This window comes from Crotalus tigris, unplaced genomic scaffold (genome assembly GCF_016545835.1).
Source record: "Crotalus tigris isolate CLP2741 ecotype Arizona unplaced genomic scaffold, ASM1654583v1 scf7180000018057.1800818, whole genome shotgun sequence".
NCBI lineage: Eukaryota > Metazoa > Chordata > Lepidosauria > Squamata > Viperidae > Crotalus > Crotalus tigris.
Genome location: NW_024096800.1, coordinates 1370611 through 1392529, shown reverse-complemented (window position 1 = coordinate 1392529; position 21919 = coordinate 1370611). Strand labels below are relative to the sequence as shown.

At 36.7% G+C, this 21919-nt stretch overlaps 1 long non-coding RNA gene across 1 annotated transcript; it reads left to right on the top strand.

Moving 5' to 3' along the window:
- The first annotated feature begins 9580 nt into the window (after positions 1-9580).
- Positions 9581-21262, top strand: LOC120309710. The gene is made up of 3 exons (XR_005557162.1): positions 9581-9719; positions 19655-19755; positions 20410-21262. It is a non-coding gene; the product is annotated as an uncharacterized LOC120309710 (long non-coding RNA).
- The last annotated feature ends 657 nt before the right edge of the window (positions 21263-21919 follow it).

The following is a 21919-nucleotide window of genomic DNA, read 5'->3' as shown; positions in this document are numbered from 1 at the left end:
GAGACTCGTTCGTTCACCCCCTACTACTAATAAGTCTAGTGGACCTTCAAAACTCTTGTATTGCACGTTAAGGGTGGCCTCCCCCTTAACACACACTCTTGAGTTCTGAAAATCTGTTAATACAATATCAGAAGGCCTTAACTTGGCCTTAGACCCACTTCTGGAACAAATCTTCCTAAATGTATGCAATGAAATGATGGACAGGGCAGACCCTGTGTCTAGTTCCATAGATAATGGAACCCCTTGTAGCTTCACGTTGAGTGACAGCTTTTTCTTCATGGGCTTGTGTGTGCCTGTTCTACAGATGCTTCTTCGCGAAGCGCAAAAACCTACCCTATTCTGGCTGGGGAATCTGGTACCTTTCAGGCGTTCTTCTTGGGGTTGTGCCTTTCGTCGGCTCAGACACACAGCTGCAATGTGCCCTTGTTTGCCGCATGCCCGGCAGGTAGCGGAGCGGAACTTGCAGTCGGTTCTTCTGTGGCGACCTCCACAGCCGATGCACTTGAGCGGAGCCGAAGAGCTTCCCTTCTGGTTCTCTTCCTTCGCGGGGTGTAGACGGTCGACTTCCTCGTCCGGATCCTCCTCGGAGTTTCGTCGGACGTCTTCCTGGTGCACGGACGCACCCTCTGCACTGTTTCTGATCGGCCGCATGTTTTTGATGGCGCCGCCTGCTGCTTCTTCTGCGGTGACTTCCCTTAAGGCGTCTTGGAAGGATAATTCTTCCTTTGCGAAAAGTCTCTGTTGTAGCTCTCGATGCCTTAACCCGCACACGAATCGGTCCCTCAGTCGTTCCTCGAGGTCCTTGAACTCGCAGGGCTTGGCGGCCTTCCGTAGCGCGGCGATGTATTCCTTGGCTGTTTCACCGGACCGTTGATCCCTCTGCTCGAAGGTGTGGCGCCATGAGATAACGGACACCTTGGGGTGGAAGTGCTCTTTCATCAGCTTCTTCAGGTCTGCGTAGCTTACAGACTCTACTGGAACAGGTGCTGCAAGGTTTTCTGCGATTTCGAAGGCGTCTTGGCCGCAAACGCAAAGCAGGGTGGCGGCCTTCAAGCTATCTTCCCTCACTTGGTTTGCCTTGAAGTAGTTCTCCATTCTGGATACGTAGGACTCCCACCGCTCTGGATGTGAGACGTCGAATTCCGAAAGCCTTCCGATTTTCGCCATCTTCGGATCTTCAGGAGACGGGTCTATCAGCCAGCCTACCCCCGAATGCGCACCGGATTGGCGGGCAGCTGCCGAGTCGACGCCGTTCCTCTTCCGCCGCTCAGGACTCCTTGGGTAAGCTTACACTTCTTCCTTTCCAGGTAGTGCAAGGCATCCCACCTTCGTCGCCAGTGTTGCGTCCTTGGCGGGAAAACAGACACGAGAAGCAGCTGGAGTTCTCAGTTTCTTTTATTCAGCGTTCAGCTTACAGGAAGATGGCTTCAGCCTCGCCCAAACGCCTCGCAGCCTCTTATATAGGCAACTCCCGGGTAAATGGGTTACTTTTCCCGCGCCAGCACCCGCGCATGCGCACGGCGCTGGCGACAGCCTGTCTGGTCCCGGGCAGCTTTGCACCTGCCCGGGACTGCCTGCAAACGCCCGAGCCGTTTGCAAAGGCTCGGGACATAACAAATACCATGAACCAAAAAGAGATAGAATATTTTATAGCTTAATTATATGCAAATTCACTTTTTCAACATTCCAGGCAATTTAAAATTGGATTGCATCTTTAATTATTTTGTTTTTTCTTGGTTGGGTTTATCTGCCAAAAGGTATATTTTTTTTATGAAAACTGCCAGTTTTTTTATATGGAAAGCCTATTTGGATTCAAATTTGACATGCTGTTTTACCCCTGAATTATAACCTGACCCTAAATAAGTTGTCTTGTCTTTGGGTTTCTTCCTTCAAGGAAATATGTGAACATAGAAGTATTGATACAAAAGAAATTTGCCACAGAAATGGCCAAAGATAAAGTAGATAAAAATTAGGTCTTTCAAAGGAGAAAATAATAGCATGAATAGTTAGTGTCTGTCATTCTTTATGAAAACATTTCAATTTCACTTTCATATCCCTGTTTTTGCCTTAAATATTTTCCAGTTTATGACATGGCACTTTTTCTCAGTGGAATCTCATGTAAACAGCATTAAGCTCTTGGGGTGCAAGTCCCACCCCTTTTATTGTGCCTCATGAATTACCCAGGGGCAAAACTTGGGACACAATGAATGCTGTTACTTTGATCATTTGGATAAAAGCAGTGATCTCCTGTCCCATAGCCCCATTGTTCTCCCGATCAAGAAAGAAATGTTAGGATTAATTTTCTTTCTTTTTCTTTTTTTCTTGTTTTGAAATGTTATCCTTTAGGACTTATGGATTTAATTGCAAAATTTACTATTGGGCTTAAAATTACTACTAAAAATAAAGAAACTTGTTGATGATGGTTTAGCTCCTCCTTCCTCACCATTTGATCTTTTTCTTTAAGGTAAACATATTTCCCCAATGTCTGATAAAAATATGCTTATTGACTAGAAAGTATGCATAATCCCTTTCTAATAGATAGTTTATGCTCTTATTTTCCATGAAAATATTGCTGACCAAAATAATCTTTCAGCTCACTTTACCTGTAATCTCTAAATTACCCAATTTACAACTGTCCATTCAATATTTGTTCCATACCATCATTTTATATATCCTATGTTCAAATTAAGAAGTACAAAACATGGTCTTATGAGCTTTTAACAACAAGTGAATTCCTGACAAATTGTTTACAAATTGTTTTAATTTTGTTTTATATCATAATATACTATCAAATTCCCCTTTCATTATATGGTTATGATGTTTCCTATGAGTGCATATATAAGGACTTAGCAAAGAGCCTATGAGGAACTAGATGAATAATAATTCCTTTGAAAGCTAATGTACAGCTGCCAGTTATATCTGGGGAAAGAGCCAAGAAACCAGATGCTTTTGGAGAAAGAGTTATGTTCTGTATCTTGGCACCTTGGAGTGGAATATGTGTATTCAAACATGTAAAAGTGTGTTCCATTGAACAATATGATAGGGAAAAAAATACCCTACCTGTTAAAATGGCTGCCATTTGAATTATAATAGTACCTGACAAAATAGGAGTAAACAAAGGTTCATGCAAATAAAGCATATTCAACTGAAGAATAATTATAACCTAATTTAGATCTTGTATGAAGCCTGAAAATTGAGAAGTGCAGAACTGATGCTCTTAAAACTTGGCCAGAATTTAACCTGACCTATTTTCTTTATTGGAAACATTCTGAGCTAGATATGGATTTTAAGCTCGCATCAAGATTAAAACCCAATGGAAATCATTTTCAGTACCAGCTGAAACTAACTAAAGATAAGATCTTAATTAATTATGGTTAACTACTCATATTTAAAAAACGCAATAATCGTGTGACATCAAATCTAAAGCTATGTTGGTAAATCAACATACTTCTTTTTCACATACATACATACATTTTCTTCTAGTTGAATGTCATATCTTAAATTTCTAATGCCCTTGATTGTTTCTGATGGGCAGGGAATAAAAGCTTCTCATTGCAATCTATGTTTGAATATTTTATTATTATTATGGGATGAACTGTCTGCTGGAATATTGGGGTGGGGTGGAATTTGAAGATATAGTTAATGGTCTTTTCCAATGTCCCCAAATGTTACCTATATTTTAACATTTCTTATGCATTTGCTATTTATCAATCAGTATGGCAATGCAGAGAAAGAAAGTCGGAGAGACAAAATATATATGATGGGGCTTAACATAAATAGAAAAGAAGTAGAAATGTTATTGGGGCTTATAAAATTCTACATTATGTGGAGGAAGTTGGATGAACAGTTTTTCTTCCTCTTTCTTAATATTAGAACCCTCAGTTATCCAATAATACTAAATGATGAAAGATTCAGAACTGAAAGCCAAATTAATTATGGATTGGATTACCATAAAATTACCATAAAAAGTGGCTATTCATATTTCCTTATTCCATCTTCCTTTCAAATGTATAGATTTAAATTCCCAAAATTTTCAACCAGCATAACCATAGCAGAGACTGCTGAGAATTGAAAACATTTTCAATTGAATAATCTGGATGTCATTCGGGTTGAAGATGGCTTTGATGTTGTAAAAAAAGTGAATTGAAACTAACAATGAATGTTTCTCATCATAGTTCCAGGATCACGTCTCCTACAAACAGGCCAGAGGATTATGTTTTTTTGGATCCAGAGAAAACCAAGACATTTTTATTTTATTTTATTATTTTATTTATTTTATTATTTTATTTTATTATTTTATTTTATTATTTTATTTTATTATTTTATATTATTATTTTATTTTATTATTTTATTGGTCAGCTGATAGTTTTTTCTAAACGAGATGAGCTTACTTATACAATGGTGAAATGAGTGTTAATTAAAAAAAAGCAAATTATTCTTCCAAATAAATGGAAAAAAATTGAGGCACACTAACTGTATTCTCTGCGACCTTAAGATGTTTTCTATTAAAATCCCAATTTATATGCATATATCAAATTTTTCTTCTCTAAGAATGCTTAAGGGAGTGTTCTGAGAATGTCATTGTAGTGCATGTATTGCTTCACAAATATGATACAGGCTTGCAACAATAAACATAAACAAGCATGAAACTGGGTGATATGAAGTAAACAAGAAGCTGAAGCAATGGAATTTTAAAAAACTGATATATGACTTGGGATAAAATTGAAGGAAAGAAACACAGATAGAAAGAAATTATTTAAAAATATTTAATAATATTAAAAATAAGTAAGGCTACAAGTGTAGATGTGTTGGAAAATTTCCTTATGGGAAGGCACAAGCAGTCCTTACTAGCAATACATGTCACATGCGCATGCACACACACACACAAATATGCATGCATGAACGTACACACACACACAGACTACACATGACACAATATAATGCACAATAATGTCATTAAGCTTTGTCATAAAATGAGAAAACAATGTTCTAGTCAGCTCCTAATTTATTAATGTTCTTTGATATGCATTTGGTGTGTTTATATCTTGTTAGGCAGTGTGCAGTGTCGAGCTGTGTGTGCATGTGTGTATGCACTTGCTTGTTGCTTGCACAGCTTGGTTCCCCTCTCCTCCTTCCAACTGGGCCACCAAGCCATAAAGATTGGGGACTGTTGGTTTAGGTCCTATCAATAGAAAGCTAAACTAGTATCTTAGTACAGTACTTAACATAATTGATTCATATCAATGACTATACATTTATAGTACACATATAGTAAGTCATTGTTTGTCTAACTGGGCCTAAATTGAGTGCATGTTTCTAAATAAAAATAAAACAATTGAAATACATGTCAAGTAGGTAATAAAATCTTCCACAAGATAGCATAGCTGAAGATTTGGCTTGATTTGTTTATGAATGGCTGGGCCAGGCAGAGAACATGCAGAATATATATTTGCTCTTCAGCAGATCACTGAAAAAAACATATGAATTGGAGAAAGAATATATTGCACTTATGTTGATTTAAGGGAACCATATGATAAAATAAAGAGTCTTGAATTATGGAACATATTGTATAAATATGGAGTTTGGATACTGGTTGCTGGATGTGATGAAATGGATGTATCATCAAAGCAAAACATGTATAAAAATAAATAGAGGGCTTAGTTAATGGTTCAACAAACAGGTAGCAGGACAGAGATGTGTGGTTCCTTCTTCATGCTTAAAATATTTATGGATAAATTTAAAAGGGATAATCCTGGTGATATTAGAAGTATGATGGTCAGGAAGTATTTTCACTTAACATGCAATCAGAACTGTTCTGTTTGTTGAGTATCTAAATGATTCCCCTCAAATATTAGATTACATAATACAATAAGAAATACAGATCTGAAAATCAAAGTTCAAGATAGTTCTATTCTCCAAAAATATGGAATAAATGATTTCATGTCATAGATAAATGGTAAAAAAAATAGAGCAAATAGATGATTTTTTACATATTGGTAAAATGTATACAAAAATGAAAATAAAATAAAATAAATAGAGACATTCTGAGATGTAGAGATGCTCCAGAAATATAGGAAGGTGCATGTAATCCATTCCAAGAAATGAATGCTTGTCAAAAGAAGGCAAAGTGATTGCTCATAAAATATTATATGAATGTGAGAGACAGTTATGTCAGGAAAGACATAAAAATTATTTTGAATATAGTGAGAATAGGGTACATAAGAACTGTGTGAACTGAAAGGAGAAGAAATAGCATCAAACCTAAATGAATGAAAAATAAATGAGGATTGAAAAGGGAAAAGAATGATCAAAACATAAGTATCTTGAGATGGTTAATCATACAGAGTGAATGAATGAAGACTGAATTGCAAGACAAATGTATGAAGGAAGGGTGGATTGGTCAAGACGAAAATGAAGTTTATGGTTGCATAAACTTATCTTCAAAAAGAGAGGTGAGATATAATAAAGAAAAAAAGGCAATAGATGAAGAGTGTATGGGTAGAGTAGAAGCAACTAGGTTTACAAAAATAGTAAGGAGATACAGTACAATAAATTATTTGTCTAATTTAGTTTTAATTTATTTCCAACACATAGAAGGGTTTCATACTTGGCTATGTCTGTACAGATTTCCCCATCTCAGCTGTCTCCACATGTTCAAACATAAGGTTCTTCTAGCAAGCTCCCATCTTCATTCCTTGTAAATCAGTGGTAGTTACCTGAACATCGATGGGGAAACGGGGCAAGCTGATAGGGAAGGCACATGTGCTCTGATGTCAGAAAATAATGCAAGTATCTAATTTATGTCACTTGGACAATAACATCGTGACATATTAAATTCTTTCTGATGCCATCATAACTTCTGCCTGACCCCTGTGGAGAGATATTTGTATTTGAAGTACAGTTCACAAATATGTTTGTCACAATGATTCTGCGAACTGGTCATTATTTCCATTTTATAGATGGAATATCGAAGCTGAAAATCAATAATTTATTTTATTATTGGTATGGATTTTCAAATTCAATATGTCTCTATGCCCCAGCTAATAATAGCTCTCATTAAATAAATGAAAATATAGTAAAGAAGAAGAGAGACAATGTCTATTGAGAGAGACAGAAGCCATTATACTTCCTATTAGGGCTGTGCACGCTTCAAAAAATAATTCAAAAGTGCTTTGAGCCTCACATGACTGAATCTCCCCTCTACTATTCATCACGTAGCCACCATTTCTACAGGCTTCTGAAGAGGAAAAGATACAGTAAAAGTTTGGTTTGCCATTGCCTTTGGAGTACTTTTTATTTCCTGAAGTTCTGTATATTTGAATTTTTTCAAATGCATGTATATTAATATTCTCTGAAATCTAAGAATACAGAGACCCATTTTCAGATCTTGAAGTGATAGAAAAGGCTTATGACCAATAAGAAAAAAAACAGCCTCTTCGTGCATTCAGTGCTCAAAATATATTTTGATGTGCAGAGGAAAAAAACCTCCAATAATTTAATTGCAGTAACAAACTCAGTGATGTGTGTTTATCTTACTTCCACACACAGGGATTTACTAAAATATAATCTTATGGAAAAGTACTTCTGGATCCAAAAAATCCAAACTCAATGGAGCTCTGCATACAAAAGTTATTAACATCAAATGGTTCCTTTAAACTTGAAATTCAAATCCAGAGAACCAACTAATCCAAACACAAATTAAATGAAATATCCTCTGGAAAATCATAAAACTATTGCACTCAGGGGAAAATATTGAGTGATGAACCGAAGGACGAACAACTCGATTCTTTGGGTAAAAATGAATTAAGCACTAACCTCTTGAATTTAAATTATATTATTATACAAGGCTATCTTTTTCAAAACTATTGGATCAACCTTTGATCTCTTTACTACAATTCAGCTCTTTTAAACTTTCTACTTATTGATCTTCTCATATGGTGGAAATACAAATGTCAAACCCATAACAAAACCATTGTATCACTGATATCCAATTTTTACTATTTTTTTTAACATAATGGTAATTTGACAGGAAAAATAACTTGTTACCTATAAATGGTCCTATTGATTATCTTGGCATATAACATATCAAATTTTGAGTGTTTCAGTGCCCAGCCATTTCTATAATACTTAACAAGTAGAATACAGTTAAGGAAAAGGTGTGCTTTCTTTTAAATTATATAAATGTAGATTTTTAAAAAATGCAGAGTTTAATTTGTTTCCCAATTACCCCAGTCCTCACCACTTTTCGTTCTGATCTCTTACCATCTCCATCCATGAAAAGAGAGGACCCAAAATCCATGAATTTGACAACATATTTTAAGTATGGCTAGATCTATCAAATCAGGTTTTTAAACAATTGTGGAATTATGGATAATGCATATCCAGAATATTGCAGATATTATAGATAGGCCTTGAGAGAGATTCTGCATTCATACTGTCATGCTGCTTTTAGTGATCAAACTCAAAGCATTGTGCAGCCCTAATGCTTAATCTGTTGAAGCTAGGCAAAGCCTGGAAATTCCATATATATAACAAATATCATGGAAGAAAAGTTAGGTATGAATTTAATAAATAGGTAAACACTAAATTATGGGGATCATTAGTTGCCTGAATGTACATTAAAACTAGGTGCTACTTCTAGATGCTTTTTGAATTTTTTTATTCACTTTATGGTTGGAGAAATTGATAATTTTTTTTCTGTTCTTCTCAGAGGTCAGGTTTATCATCAGAGATGGTGGCAACAGACTACCAGGAGAGCTAGTTTGGTTAAAGGAACTGAGCTAGAAATTACAAGACTGTGAGTTTTAGTCCTGCCTTAAGCATAAACCAAATGGATAGCCACAATAGTAATTATCTCTAGCACTCTGCTGCCCTGGAAATATCCTCATTGTAGGGAAAAAGTAAAATAAGAGTTAGAGTTTTACAGGTAATTCTCGAGTTATGAATGTAATAGAGTCTGTCAATTACATTCATAATCCAAGAATTCATTAACTGGATCATGTTAAATGAACATAATCCCTCCCTCCTTTACCCAATGTATTCACTAATTGAATGCTTAGGTTGTTAAATGCACATCAGGGTGGGGAGGGAAGACCTATCCAAGCCCCCCCCCTCCCCACATCTACATAGGCACTAGACCTGTGGAGGCTGATACCTTTTGAAATCTCAATGATCAAGTGACCTGGCTCCCCTCTAGCCTCTCTACTATGGTTTCTTTGCCTGCTCCAATGCTCCAAAAGTGGAGCCGTGAAAGCAGAGACTGAGGAGAATGAACATGTTATGCTCAGCTTTGCTGACTCACCAAGGACACCCAATCTGCTTTTGGAGTACTTGGCAGCCTCAGTCAGTGTGAAGGAATGTGAAACTATGCCCCCAAAGGCTTATCTGTGTCAAAAGCTTTTGCAAAGGTATGGAAGGCTTCAAGCAGTGCGAGATTGCTCACCCAAAGCTTTCCATCCCTTTGCAAAAGGTTTTGGCACAGACTAGCCTTTGGGAGTGCAGTCTCATGCTCCTTCAGGTTACCTGGCTCTCCAAAAGTGAATCAAGTGTCCTGCACAGGCAGCCTCGGTGAGTCAGTGAGGGGTGAACTCATCTTGCTTGTCCTCTGATCTCAATGCCCCAGTTTTGGAGTGTCAGGAGCATGTGAACCCTGTGGCAGAGCAGTTAGAGAGGAGAGAGAAGGAGCAGTCTCATGTTTTGGGACTCTGGATCTTTGAAAAGTAAGTGAGCCTTTGGGGGGGGGGGAGCTGGTGGGATATCACAGCAGGTCCAGTGCCTCTTAGGTCCCTGTGGGGGGTGGGAATAGGCAGGGGTAATGTTGCAGTGTCTCTGCAGTCAGTCGTAAAGGTGAATGACTGCCATGGTGCTGCAATATTCAGAACTTCCGGACAGTGTCATAAATAGATTTAGGGGTGGTGTCATAACTTTGAACCATTGCTAAGTGAATTATTGAGGACTACCTGTACTTGTAATAGGAGAGTTTTGAACACATAAAGTATTAAACACTAATTGTTTGGGTCATACATATTAGGAACTATAGTTGTTCCATAACTCCCATCTAGTCTACACTCTCACACACTCTCATCATTCATCATAGACTATGGTTCATAGGAGATGTCGTTGATCAACATCTACAGAAGCGCAAGTTTACCATGTCTAGTTTAGTACTAGCAAGTCAGCCAAAGTTTAGCTCATGAGTATATGATATATAATTGAAATGAAATGAAATGAAATGAAGAAGTTGGTTAGAACTTTAAGTAGGAATTATCTTATAGAGAAAATCATTAAGAATTAAACCATTCATTTACCATATCTAGAACAACCCCAGATTTATCTTTTGTCTAATATTCTTTTAGTATGTTATAATGTTAACATGGAAAAGTTTGGTTAAAGTTAAGAAATTGTTTTAGCTCTGCTTCAGTGACTTGTCCAACTGAAATATAAATTTGTTTCCAAAACAAATTATTTTAGTTTTATCATTGTGCACTGATGAAATTACCTAGTTTAGTTATAAAATGTTTGCAAGAGATCCAGTAAGCTCAAAGAACACCAGGGAACCCAGAGAGTTTGGGAGGGGGCACATGCCCTTCCCGTGCCAGGCCAGCCCCTGCAGCCCTGGGGCAGCCATGCTGGGTGGCAGCGGGAAGGGCACTAGGTTGATGCTCCTTTGGGCAGGGTGGGCGGCATTTGCCCCAGCGATGCTGGGGGGCTACCTTCCAGGACCAAAGCACCAGTGGAACCCTGGAGAGTTGGAGACGGTGGTGAAGCCAGCGGGCATCCTGCCTGCAGTGCCCATGCCAGCTGCCCTTCCCCTACCAGACCTGGAATGCTGCTGTGTTTTAGTAGATGCTAGCCTTGCCCTTCAGCAGACCTGGGCAGTTGCTGGAGAGAGAAGGGCCAATTCAGTGTTTGGAGATGGAAATCAAGTTAGTAAAGAAATGCTTGGGGAAAACAAGGGCATCTTGGTGGTGGTGTGGCAAGCTCTCCAGCTGTTGGCAATGGAGAAATGTGATGGAGCTGGAAAACAGGTGGCAAGGCAAATCCCCCAAGATTGCCACTGCTGAAACCGGCCCATCTCTGTCCAGCACCTGCCCAGACCCACCAGAGGGAAGGCCAGAACCTACTGAAAGGTGGTGGCATTTTGGCTCTGGCAGGGAAGGGGCAGTCGGTATTGGAGCTGCAGTGAGGACACTGTCTGGGTTTCTGCCTGCCACTTTGGTGGCTGTGTGGACAGAGCTGTGAAGGGGACCAGGTGGCTGAAAGTACAGCCCAGGGATGATGCAGAACTGCAGCCTTCCACAGCTGCCACCATTGAAACAGTGGATGGGGACCAGGTGGCACCAAAGGACCGAAGCAGCAGGGAGAGAAGGGGGAGGCAGATGCTGCCATTGGGCAGATGATCTGTAGGGTTGGGCAAGACAGAGGTGGCAGGAACTGAAGAAAGTCCCTCCAGCAGCAGATGTGGCTGATGTGCATTGGTGGCTGAGGCCTATCACCATCACTCCCCTCTGCTCCAAAACAGTGGGGGGACTAGGTAAGGGGACTGAACTTGCCCTGCCCATCTTCCATAGCATGGAAGTCTGGCTCAGAAGGGGAGTAAAAGGGAAGAGACGGCTGGGTGGGCGAGTCTTAACTAGGACTTACTTTGGGGATAGGGCTTATGTTAGGCCTACTCCCAAAAATGAAGTTAGGGCTTATTTTTGGAGAAAACATTGTACATACATTATATGGAGACAGATGTAACAATATAACTATAAATGCCATGTAATTATTATTTTATTTATTTATTACATTCGTACAGCTGCCTAACTCATCCACAATGACTCCATGTATCACTGAAATATATGTTTGCTTTTTGCCTTCCTTTTTTAATATTTAGGATCCATTTTATGAAATTTTTAAAAAGCCCTTTAATAAAAAAATAATGAGCACACACTTTTTAGCAAGGGTATGTGATACTGGTTTCTTTTCTGCACAGCACCTTCTTTACAGTGATCTATCACTTAAACTTCTTGTTCATATGATGTATTAGTCAAATTCATCATCAGCTTGAGTAGCCTTACCAGTGATTTATATGCCAAGTAAATCTTTAGTGAAGCAGACTGATGATACATAATTCAAGGATGGTGCCACAGGAGGTTCTAGAGGAAGATTCAATGGGATTAAAAGATACAGGCAGAGCAGTAAAATCTCATATCCGGAAGGCTACTTTGATCATCTAAGAACAAGCCAGTTATGAAATCAATGCTGTTCAAAGAATCTACTGTATCTATCTAGTTTTGTAAACTCTGCTTTCAATCTATCTAGTTTTGTAAACTCTGCTGTTTGTAAGAGGATTATGGAACATAGTTTCCTTTGAGCTCATACAATGCCTTACTCCCACATCTGAGCACCAAAAGCCCTAAATAGCAGCAAGTAAATGGACTTTTTAAATTCTCTTTGCTGCAAATTAATGGTCCAGAAGATTTTTATAGTCATTGGGACACTGCATCAGCATCATCAAAAGTAGTTGGATTCATTAGGGAATGTCTTCTATCTATCAAAAAGATTTACAAACAATATGAAAAAAATGAAAAGAATTACATCCTGTAACCTGTATTATTGAGATTTTAAACTGACCTGACAACAATAAAATAGGGATTGTGCATATATATCCCTCATGGCATTAAAACATTGTAGTAGCAGAAGGCTTGACATGTTTGCTAACCTGCATACACTCAGCTTGGAGAATTGTAGCAGCTGCAAAATTTTGATGATTTAGGCTTTTCTTGTTTGTTTTTAAAGGAACTGGCTATAATTGGAACTGGATGGATTTTGAGCTGATGAAAGCTGAAAGCTGGCAAATTTCAGACTGTGGGTTGCAGGGATGTTGTGACAGGAACTTTTTAGGATAATTCATGAAATGGAATAGGTCTTGCTATTTCTGTTTCCATCTTCCTTCCCAGCTTATCTTACAGTAAGGGCAACATATTCATGCTGCATTCTTGATAGAATATATTACATTTTCCAGTAGTGTATAAAGTACAAGCATAATCTACTTTACACTATCATTTATTTTATCTGCAATCAATATGAATGTGTAATGCAAACATACCAAATAGATTGTAATATGTGTGTGTGTGCAGGCACAGGTCCCTGCAGTTGGTTGATAGGATTGCCTACTTTCTAAGGTTGAGAGTGAGTGACTGACTCAAGGTCATCTAGCTGGCTTTGTGCCCAACAGGGACTAGTATTCATAGTCTCCCAGTTTCTATCCTGATGCCTTAACCATTGCACCAGCTGGCTCTCTTAGAGTACTTTACATGTATGAAAGCATTCAGAAGATTAAACACATGCTTAGTCTAAATTGGAAATAATTTTTAGAAGGATTGTTTTGGAAATGAAAAACTATGTCAAGGTACTGGCATTCCCATTTCATTTTTGTGAAAAAGGTAGAATTTTTTCCTCTTTTAAACACAAGTAGTAAAGACATTCTGCAGACGTAGAATGAGAATAGTTGTATTTCTTAAACTACTTTTTTAGCTTCAATGTATATAATGCCTCTCTTCAATTTGCCAGCTTCTTTTTTTAATTATCTCTTATATGGACATGATTTAGCAACTAGAAAGATAAAATGGGAGTAAAAGAAATACTCATATGTGAATCTTTAGAAATAGTTATACATACTCTATAAGAATCACCTTCCATGTCCCAATTGCTCTGAAAACCAAATAATAATAATAATAATAATAATAATAATAATAATAATAATAATAATAATAAAAAAGTTGGAAGGGACCTTGGAGGTCATCTAGTCCAACCCCCTGCTCAGGCAGGAAACCCTATACCATTTCGGACAAATGGCTGTCCAGTCTCTTCTTAAAAACTTCCAGTGTTGGAGCATTCACCGCTTCTGGAGGCAGGTTGTTCCACTAGTTAATTGTTCTCACTGTCGGGAAGTTTCTCCTTAGTTCTAGGTTGCTTCTCTCCTTGATTAGTTTCCATCCGTTGCTTCTTGTCCTGCCTTGGAGAATAGCTTGACTCCCTCTTCTTTGTGGCAGCCCGAGATATTGGAACACTGCTATCATGTCCCCCTTCATCCTTCTCTTTGTTAAACTAGACATACCCAATTCCAGCAGCTGTTCCTTATATGCTTTAGCCTCCAGTCCCCTAATCATTTTTGTTGCTCTTCTCTTTCTAGAGTCTCAATATCTTTTTTACATCATGGTGACCAAAATTGGATGCAGTATTCCAAGTGTGGCCTTACCAAGGCATTGTAAAGTGATATTAACACTTCACTTGATCTTGATTCTATCCCTCTGTTAATGCAGCCCAGCATTGTGTTGGCCTTTTTAGGCAGCTGCAGCAAACTGCTGGCTCATATTTAGGTATTTGTCCACTAGGACTCTGAGGTCCCTCTCACAGTTACTACTATTGAGCAAGGTACCCCTTATACTATACCTGTGCATTTGGTTTTTCTTGCCTAAATGTAGAACCTTGCTTTTTTCACCATTGAATTTCATTTTGTTAGATAGTGCCCAGTGTTCAACTCTGTTCAGATCCTCCTGTGTCTTAAGCCTGTCTTCTGGAGTGTTGGCTATTCCTGCCAGCTTGATGTCATCTGCAAATTTGATGAGTTCCTCATCTATCCCCTTGTCCAAATCGTTGATGAAGATGTTGAAGAGCATTGGGTCCAGATGAGAGCCCTGGGGCACACCACTACATACTTCCCTCCATGTAGATGCAGCTCCATTGAGGACCACACACTGAGTATTTATTAGCAAAAATAAATGGGGCCAAGCAAAAATTATCAATAGTTCAAAAAGTGCTATGATTGCGGAGAATCCTGGTAAATACTTTGCTTTTTAAAAGTATTTTTCAAACTTGGGAACCTGGACTTCAACTCCCAGAATTCCTCATGGAAATTCTGGAAATTGAAGCCCATGTACCTTAAAATTGCCAAGTCTGAGAAACACTACTTTAAAACAAGTTGTGCTAAAAGTAGCTTAAAGGTCAAGATTTTCCCTGTCCAGTCATATCTGACATCAAGGTGCAGTGCTCATCTTTGTTTCTTAGCTGAGACAGCCAGTGTTTTCCAAAGACATTTCCATGGTCATCTGGCCAGCATGACTATTCACAAAACACATGGAATGCTGTTACCTTCCCATCAAAGGGGTACCTATTTATCTACTGTCTTAGCATGCTTTCAAGCTGTTAATTCGGCAGAAGCTGGGGTGATCAGCCTGTCACAAAGTGCTTGAGTCTTGAACCCAAACTGTCAACTTTTTGGCTGACCAAGTTTAGTGTCTTTAATTGCTGAGCCACCGGACCCCCCTAAAAGTAGCTTACATGGAGCAATTCTAAATTGTCATCAAAATTAATTGGGGCTGCCTATAGGCAAAGTTAATTTGTATAGAATCAATGATGGTTACCTTTATTTAATTAAAAAGATCAAGGTATAAACAGGGATTTTTGGAGATGTAGTATGCTGATGATTTTAGCAATTGCTATATTACTTTCCCTTTAAATCATTTCATAATGATATTCACAGCATAGACCAGTTTTCTCAAACAGATTTTGCTTCAGCTGTTTGCCTATTCAGTTTCCAATCTGCATAGTAATGATTAAGAGTATAGCAAACCAGGGGGGAAATGCAAGTGCCCTGATTGTGATTCCTCCATGTTTATGATAAGCTTTCCCTCACAATGATTCTAGTGTCCCCTTCTGTTTTGTCACTGTGGCAGGGGAACAAATAACAGATGTCTTTAACAACTGTGCATGGGATACAGAGTGGACAGGAATGTAACTGTAAAACAGTAATTGCAGTAGACCAACACTGACTTCACATTTCTCAGCTTCTGTGAGAAACCAGTGATGGGATTCAGCCAGTTCGCACCATTTCGGCAGAACCAGTAGCTAATTTTTTGTTGCCCAGGCCCAGAATGGACTTCCAGAAGCAGCATCTACACAGTTGTTCATATATTTGAATACCACCAGTGTAAGAAACTGTTGCAATAAATCAAAGAGATCAGGTAAGCAGAGAATTACAACATTCCAAAAATTTTGTTTTTGCATTTTCTCTTAAAAGATTTATCTTTTCTTACTTTTTTGTTTTGAAATTCAATAAAATTATATTTATTAAGCTAAAATACTCCTCTCCATTAAAGTAAGAAAAAAGCAAGATAAAACTGCAAAAAAGAAAAAAGTAAAAAGAATAGAAATAAATAATTTCTGACTTTCTTTGGTAGAGCTATAGATTAAAAAATACATCAGACTCTTACTCTGAAGTCTACATTATTTATACAATCTATATAATTTTAATTATCAGATCCCAAAATCAGAATTTTTTTTCTTTGATTTCTCGCAAAAAGCCCGAAATGGTTTCCATGTAGAAATAAAATGGGTCAAAATTATTTTCTTTAATCAAAAGTTTAAATTTCACCATTTCTGCCAATTCTATCAGCGTCACTATCCATTTTTCCACTGCAGGTATTTGTAAATCCTTCCACCTTTGTGTACATACTGCTACTGCTATCATATATAAAAACAGAGTCCCATAAGAGTTTCTGATCTGTTTTCCCATTAACCCAAAAGAAAAATCTCTAGTTTCAATTGTATGCTTTCTTTTAAAATTTTCTGAATCAAGTATATATAGTCAATTCTAATATTTTTTAGTTTTCTTTTTATTTCCACCAAAAGTGACAAAATGTACCTTCAGTTTGATTACATTTCCAGAAAATATTTGAAAATTTATCATACAGTCTTTAATTTGTTCATTCTCTGTTTCCATTTTCAGTAAAAAAAAAAATGTTGTCAGGCTCCAAAAGAATAAGAAATAAGAAAAACTTGCTGTGATTCTTCTGAGCAGTTTTCTATATCGTCCTCACTCAGTGCCAAATTAAAGCAAACTACTTACACCATTAAATATACACAGCGAGAGCTCTGACTGTTCTGACTCATGACCCCTGATTCAAACTGTCTAAATTTCACTGCTTTTTGCTCTTCTGGAATGCACTTCTTCCTTCCTGGGGACCTAGAGACTACTTTCCCACTACATTTGTATTTCTTAGGGGTCCTTGATGCTTTCTGAGCTTGGTCACTTTTTCAAGACATTTCTTTACCCCATACTAGATAACATCATTAGTTTGTACGTCAATTTGTTCTTCTTAGTTGCAATATAATCATAATCTGTACACAGTTCCACATCCAGTTCAGTCTTACCATTTTTAAAGTCAATTTTTTCAGATCACATTTAAATCTTTCTATCAGCTAAACACAGAAAATCATGTGTGTGTGTGTGTGTGTGTGTGTGTGTGTGTGTGTGTGTGTGTCTGTTTAACTTAAATTCTTCCTTCAGGAAAAAAAATCAGTATATTAGCATAAGTTATCTATTTTTTGTTTAAATATTATTTGTCTTCTTAAAAAAGCTTCTTTGGTTGACAAGCATAAAGAGATTTTAGGAGACAGTCTTGCCATATTCCAATTCCAAATTTTCAATATGGCACATCTAATAAAATGATTTTTAAAATCTACATTAAACTTAACATTATTGTACCACAAACAGCTGTGCCAACCAAATCTTAAATCATGTTCTGCCAGTTCTAATAATCTCCTGTTTCATTCATTCTTTCATCCACATTAAACAACCTGCAAAATACAGTTTCAAATCTAGTAATCCTAATCCTCCCCTTTTTAAAGCATCCTACAGTAATTTATACTTAATTCTCAGTTTCTTTTCTTGCCATACAAATTAACTGGTACATCTGTCATCAGTATGGGTATTGTCTAAAATAGAAATAAAATGCCAGGTTATTCATGATCAATATTCATGATTACAGAAAGCTTTCCAACTATAACTGTTATAATTTTTTCCATCTCAACATATCTTTTTTAACTTCATTCCAAAACTTGACTTAATTACTTCAAGATAACATACAACTCAAATTAATCAAGAAAACATCCAAATATTTGTTTTTCTCAGTTTGAAACCCAATTTTTCAACAGACTTCATACTGTAGTGTATTCATGTTTTTAACCAGGAACTTTGTTTTTTTACTATTAAAACTCACTAGTTAAGGGTCTGTTATTTTATTTAGCCCCATTATTGTCTCATCTTGTTTGATGCCTCTATTCAAAATGTCAAGAGCCACAAAAAACAATAAAGAAGGTACATACTATTCTGGATACCTCATTGTTTAGTTAGGCCACCATTAACCATAATTTGAACCTTCTGAGATGTATATATCAACTTAATTACTTGAATAAAATTCTCACCAAAGTCCATATCTTTCAGAACTTTAAAAACTGAAAATGTTCTTCTGAGCTCTCCATCTATCCTATAAATTATCAGATAATTCCATCATTCCATGTTTATTATCTGCAAATAGACAATTAATTATCTCACACAAAGAAGAGTGCTTTGTGAAAATTCAGTTATTCTATTATGCTAGCTTTGCCTATTAAAAGTATAGTGCAGCTTAAGTTATTTTTAAGATGTAGCTTTAGGCATTACCATATTTTTTCATGTATAAGACACTATTTTCTCCTGCAAACACCCTGTTCAAAAATCAGGTGCGTTTTATACAAATGCAGCGTCTTATACATGGAAAAATAATGGTAACCTCCACAGCCCAGGGCATGTCTGTGTGGGTTCTTTACATGCTCCTGCCATGCCGCCTGGTGCAGGTGTGAAGCCCCTGCGGGCTTGCCAGTAATGGGTGGGCAAGGGGGCAAGATCGTCGGATGGTGGCATCCGGAAGCAGCAGATGGGACTAGCAGCATGAATGGCAGCAACAGCCCTTTCCCTCCCTCGTACCTGTATGCTGGCCGGTATGTGGAATGCAGCTGCGAGGCCGTCCTGCTCAATAATAGCGGCCGGCTGAACTTCCAGATTTGCCAGCTCAGCTGTTCGCCACTCCGCCAAACAGCTTCACTTCCCTTGTCTTGCTGTCATGTCGGTGCTCATGCCAGTTTGTTTACTAGGGTCAGAAGGCTGCTGCTGTGAACTGATTATGCATGCTCATAGTGCCGGATGCTGGTTAGGTGGGTGGGGCCGATAGGGAGGCATTTATTTAGAGCACTGGGAGGTGGTTGCTCCCAGCACTGACTTTGTTTGCTGTAAGCTTGGAACTCGCATGCCAGAGCATCTTATACAAGGGTGCGTCTTATACACAGAAAAATACAGTATATTTAAATTTATCAAAGTTATCAAATCATAATCAATGGATACATGCATTGATCAATTTGGAGTTTAACTGTTTTTTATTGTTAAACATTAGAGCTAGTGGTGAATGCAATAAATTAATTTAGCTGCTAAGTAAAATATCATTTTGGGATTACTAAAGAAAGAAATATTGCTCATAAATTTTGCTCAATCTTGGCAACTTTGCACTTATTAAAGAGAGGTGTGGAACTGAAGTACTGCTCCATTTTTCCTATTGTAACATTTCCTAAGGATTAAAAGACACCAGCATCAATAAACTTATCTTAAATATGAACTAGACTTACAAGACCTTTTGGAAATAGGTTGCCATTATTTTTCAAGATACTTTTTGAATAATCCCAGATTCCGTTATCAAATTTTGCATAAATTCCCAGACTCATCTACCATTGAATATTCCAAAATTCGGTGATCATTTTTTTAATCAATAGTCTATCATTTGTGTATTCTATGTAGATCTCTGATATATGTGTTGATCAAGATGAACCCTACTTAGCTTCCATGTCCAGAGAAAGTCAGCCAAGTATTACCATCTGCTGAAGATTCCCAAATATAGAGTAAGCAAATATAAATGTATTTTATTTTTCCATAAAAAAGAAAAATGGCAAAACTTGGCTAATAGTTTCCTTAGCTTTCTTATTCCTGTTATGGGATTTTGAAGCTGAAGTATTCATTTTCCTGTATGTAAAATAAACACAAAATATTGTTTTACAGAAATTTGTTTTAGAATTTTTACAAAGTTTTTTTTTCCTGTTGCATTTACAGAATCATACGGGATGAACTTGATTAGAGTAGTGATGGGTGATGGTACTGTTGGTAGATGTGAAGGCTCAGCTGGGAACAGATCATTTTGGAGAAGTTCTGTATATATGGTTGCTAAGAGTTAACACTGACTTGATGGCACATAATAAATTAAATATTAATCTGTGGTAACTGCAGTAAAACAAGAATTGAATCCAACTCTTAACTGGACTTAAAGTAAATCCATTGATATAATTGAAAGTCATGACTAACTTAAATCCTTTTGATTGATTCTCAATCCTACAAGCTGCAGTGAATCAAACTATTTATGGATCCTGATAGTATTTATCTTTTACAACTTCCATGCATTTCACTGATGCAAAGAAAATAATAATAATAATATAGTGATCCTTAAAATATTTTATGTGTACTTATTTTAATTGAATACTTGTGTTTCTTTTTTCTTCCAGGGTATGGAAAGTTACTAAAGGAGTCACACAAAGCCAATTGGCAAGGCTGCTTTAGGATCCAATGAAGCAAATTCAAAAATATGTCCTTTGTGTTTGGTGCTATGCATTTTAAAGGACCAACTACAAAGTATTTGTTTAGAGTAGCAATAAAAATATAAAATAATGTTTAATTAAGGAAATATCAATGACTGGACTAAACTATTAGTATGGCATAAAATGCTGGCAAATAAGTGAGCATTCAGCTAAAACGATTCAATCAATTTTAGCAACAGATTAACATTAAAGAAAAAATGAAAGTCAATTTTGTAACACATACCTGCAAACTTGACTGTTATGTGGCTGCCTTTGTTAAGCACAGAATTTTAATTGAAATGAAACCAGTTTTGTTTTGAAAAATGCAGAAAGGATATTTGTTATTACATATGAAATATAATTTATATGGTTCTTTCTAAATATTTCTATCTTCGCCCCAATAGTATAAGGGAGTCCTTTTCTTTGTCTTGTGTCTAGTTGTGTTAACTAAGTGTTCTCAGCTACTATGTTATTTTATATTATTTCACTGTTTTGTAAATCTTTAAAATTAGTTTTACTCTTATTCTGTTTTTAACTGTTAGCCACCCAATCATGCATATGAGATGGGCAGCCATATAAATTTATAAAAGAAATAATGTATATTATTTGTTACATATCTTGTCATTCATTCCTTCTCTTTTGTCTATAAAACTAAAAATAACTGGCAATATTTATTATATCGTCAAAAGCCAAAGTAGCACACTCATTTATATATTATTTATTTCTATATTATATTTAAATATTAATTTTATACATGACACTTTATGTATTTCCAGAATAAGTTCTCCAAGGGAGTGAATTATTTTTCTTAACATTTTTCTTAACATACACTAAGGAAAAAAATATCAAACTTAAGCAGTTTTACTAGATATCAAAATCACATCAACTTTCAACAGGCCAGAAGAAAAGAAAGAAAGAAAGAAAGAAAGAAAGAAAGAAAGAAAGAAAGAAAGAAAGAAAGAAAGAAAGAAAGAAAGAAAGAAAGAAAAGTGCTGGCATTTAGATAATTTAATTTCTTTCTAATGTGTGCAAAATATATTAAAGTCACTATCAGGCAAGTCTCTCTTGGTAGAAACTTCAACCAACAAGATGGAAAGACTTTGAAATGTTCACCTTACCATCTTATACAACTTTTTTCTTGTTTTACTTTGGCTGACTGAGATATTCAGAAACTCCTAAAACACTCAAAAACAGTATTAGTGAAAGGAAGATGGTGTCAGTATTTCAAAGTGTAAACATTTTTAAGGTAGATTATAAAATGGTAACTTCTTCTATAAGGAGAAGAGTGTTTCACAAATACCAATGGGCAAGATCAATCAAAAAAATGGGTAGTATTTCCTCCTTATTTTGAATGCACAACTTTCTTGCTTAACTATTTTCAGCTTAGGCCTTTGAAAACTCTATCAATTGGAATCATGAAAACCATATTTTCCAGTAG